The sequence below is a fragment of the Engraulis encrasicolus genome, chromosome 5 (assembly GCF_034702125.1).
Source record: "Engraulis encrasicolus isolate BLACKSEA-1 chromosome 5, IST_EnEncr_1.0, whole genome shotgun sequence".
NCBI lineage: Eukaryota > Metazoa > Chordata > Actinopteri > Clupeiformes > Engraulidae > Engraulis > Engraulis encrasicolus.
Window position 1 is genome coordinate 17,294,803 of NC_085861.1, and position 4,204 is coordinate 17,299,006.

Here is a 4,204-nt window from a genome sequence, read left to right on the forward strand (position 1 = left end):
TGAACTCCATGACAGACAACACCAGCATCACTCCAGCAATACTGTATGCTCTGCCCTAGTGTAGGGGAACCACAAAACATTATTATACCAACATATATATGGACAGCACGTTGTTTAGGCTAATTGCGAAGTTGTTTAACCCTTGTAAGGTCTTCGTGTTTTAGTCACATAGAAGGTGTTCGGGTCAATTTTACCCGGGCATATAGAAAAATGAAAAAAATCATAGCTCATATTCACCCTCATGTTCCCTCTGCCTGTGAATTTCTGTTTATTTATGTTTTTGAGAGTGGGAGATATAGAGAGAGAAATATAAGGAGACACAATTTAATATGGAAAGCCTATCAATACAGCATCTACATTCCTTCTGGAAGTATTACAAAGAGCTGGTTCCAATTTCAGTATTATTTCCATAAAAGAATCGAAGAATTGTCATAACAAATGTTACGGTTTCATTCAAATAGCTCATATTAAGTGGAGGACGAGTAATGTTTCATAAGCATATTTTTAGTTCATATATTATGTAATTCATTCTGCAAAAATTAGTATAATTTTCTCTCAAAAAATGTAATTGGTTTCAATGAGGGCACTCGTGTTCTGGCAGGGACTCGCTTTTTGGCACGACAACGCCATACCATGCACATTGATGACGGCATTTCCCTAGTGTGTTCCTGCATTCTAGGTTGGGAAGCACATCACTGTCAATGGGGGTGGGGGCACGCCGCCGTCTTTTCCCAGTGTTTATGTTTTGTTATTTTGCTTTTACCACCACGAGCTCTTTTAGTTGTGGCAGGTTGTTGTTGTTCTCTGCGCAGGTGCGCGTACTTCGTCTTTCAGCCATACGGTCTGACACGGTCAGCTCCAATCTCCCACCCCTTTGGAGAAGGGACGAGTGATTGGAGACTGGCCGGTTGAGATTAGTAGCATTATCGTGTAAACTTATTGGTGAAGTGTAGATCTACTGAGTGGCATATAGTAAACCCTACGCCAAGAGGCCAGGGGTGCGATTCTCAAAGTGCGAAGTAGCTAGTCTGTTAGCAATGTTGCATAGTAAATACTATAAAAGTTGCTAACTCTTGTGTCTCGAACGTTAGCACACAAAGTAACTACTGCTTGGAGTGATGTGCACTCTGAAGTAGTGGTGACTTTGAAAGTGAGGTGCCTCCTATCCGTATCTGGACAGTGAAGTTGAAGTACAGCTGGAGTAGATCCATTGAGTCCAGACATCACCTCAGCCACCCCAAGTAACACACAGCGCTAGTCTACTTCAGAGTGTGACTCCACCCATTAGCTAAACTTGTAGTACATATTTGACCACAAATGTGTCAATATCTTTTAATCCTGTGGTGCAAAAGCGATGAAAATCAATCGACATGCACACAAAGTGATGATACAGCTGCGAGAGTGTTCAGAACACAAATTCACGTCATGTCATTTGTTCGTGAAAAAAAAACGTCATATCCTTGGAATCTGATGAATCCCACACTAATAATATACTTTTAGCTGTATACCGATTGAATTGCGTCTCATTTCGATGTGTAATTTGTGAAATATTTAGATAAGAAAGTATTGGTTACTCCTGGAAATGCGCTGGCTTACGTGTCAAGTACTTAAATATTTTTGGCGCGAATTTCATTTCATAGCCTAGGGGTATTTACGCTTGCCTATCAATGGGAAGACGCGAGCTACGCGGGTTCGAAACCAGTGTGCAGCATGTTGACAACAACTGGTGAAATCGTGTGTTGGACCCTACAGTGTAGCACATTTTCCCTTGGCTGCACGTGTGTGTTGGTAATGCACAACATAAATTATCTTTTTCTGCCAGATATTTCCAAAATTGTGGCACTGCAAACATGTGGATTCGAACTGGTGTGGCTTCTGTTTTCCCATTGGGATGCAAGCGTGAATACCACTAGGCTATGGAATGAAATCCGCATGAAAAGTTCTTAGGCATATGACACTTCTACAGATGATTTTCTGGGAGTAACCACAACTTTATTGTTCAAATATTTTACAAATTACACCTCGGGATGAAACGAAATCCAATCGGCATGCAGATAATACAGCATTATTGGTGCGGACGGTGTCAGATTGTAATGCCACGGCCGTGTTTTTTCACAAAGAAATTTCAAGGTGTGTTGTGGAGGAAACAGCGGAGTCACGGTGTCGTGACATCCAATCAAATGTGCTGGTGGTGGTTGTACACTATTGCTTTCTACTTCACACACTGAATTTAGGAGGAAACAGCTGATTCATGACTCAGCAATCATGCTTATCTCTTGTTGCTTCTTTGGTCACGCACTGCAATGCCAAGAAAGTAAGTAGCGGTGTGGACTCAGGAAAGTAGCCGCACTACTTTTGGCTTACTGTGGGAATAGTAAGGTTTCGAGAAATGCACGGATTTCGCCTTGAAGTAAGTAGATAACTACAAAGTACATCTGTAGTTCAAAGCTAACATTGCGGAAACGCACCCCTGATTTGATAAGCCTACCTCTTCACTGTGAATCACTTCTGTGTGCTGTGACTTCTTTTTGTTTATTTTGATTATGTTTTGTGTGTTTTGATTGCAGTGTTCTTTCGTATTCACGGTGTAGTGTGTAGGTAACACTCTCAGTAAATTACCTGTACTAGCCTACTTAGTGCTCTCGCACTTCAACTGTCACGGTTTCACGATATCTATCTGTATTGACTTAAGTGGAGTTAAAACTCTGCTTGTAAACTCAAGTGAACTGCCTGCACATTTTGAATACAAATGAGACTGAAAGCAGAAGAAAATAAAAACTATTGTATGTGCAACAGCTGTGTCATCCTTTGTCATCTAGAACCTGTTGGGGAAAATTGTGCTTTAACATCTGGATTGTCTCACCCTTTAAAGAGACTGGCGTAGTCACCTTTCAAAACCTGATTGAGTAAAAGTTTGAACTCTTGGTAAACACCACTCTGCTACATATAAGCCCCCCAAAGTGATACGGGTAAAAATGACCCGGGAACACCTTCTGTGTAATAGAAATGTGCAGAGGGGGTTTGGCAAGGGGTGTCACTCATTTTTTTTTCAGATTCATGTTCCTCACTGAAAATGAGGCAAAGCCAGTGAATCTCAGTGCGAAAGAATAATAACTGATACTATTTTTCTCAAGCCAAAAACTGAAAACGGGCACCTTACAAGGGTTAAACGTATATGGATATTTTTTTGAAAATTGGTTATGGCTTCTTGTTCACACATAAACAGAGTTTTAAGGTTCTGCCAATATGTTCTTAAAAAAATCCCTTTAAAGGGGGTGAAATGCACTGGCCCACAATGATGTTTTTTGTTTTCATTTTTATCCACATGTAGAGCTGATGCTTAAGCTGATAAAAGCAAATATCTGTGTTGGAAATATCTACATTTGTGTGCTGCTGCAGCTGCATACCTACCAGTAAAACGCAAGCCGGATGGAGGCAGACTTCCTCCACAGACATTATCACAATGAAATCAAGGCTGTGCATGATGATTGCGATTCCTGCTGCTATTGCGCTTATAATGTTCATCCCCAATGATGCTTTCACCTGCATGAAAAAAGTGCATACATCTTAGCCTAATGTCATTGCAATTTGTAACATGATTGTTTCTTTGATAATAAAACGGATAAAATGTGATGAAAATGGTACATGTAACATATTGCAGTGTGGCGGATTGCAGAAGGTGGGTTAACAAACAGATCGTCGATCAAATACTCACCAAACATGGAGTGAGTTTCTTACTGGCACTCACAGCGAGACAACCAGCTGTGATGTACTGAAAAACAATGGGCATTAGTGAAACAAAAATCCACATGAATTAAAAAAAAACGCTATATTACACATTTCGCACTTAACACCAAAAACATTGCACCAATCAAAGCAGTTCCTGCACAGTTTGAGAGAGGAGGCATAATGTGTTGCAAGGAGAGAAAGAACCTCACAATGATGGCGCCCCAGAACATGACTCCAGAGTAAATGGAAATTGTTATTGCATTAAATGCAGTCCCAATACCAAAGAACAGTTCAACAATGCCAATTATTATTTCAACCACCTGCAGGAAAGGGGAAAAAAACTATGTTAATTTTCCCTCCATCCTTCCTTCCCCACAAATACGTTTGACAAAATTTCAGGTGAGATCCACTCTGAAGTACTTCAAAGGTAGAGTATCTAATTTTAGTCATTTATCTTCAAAATGTATACCGCTTA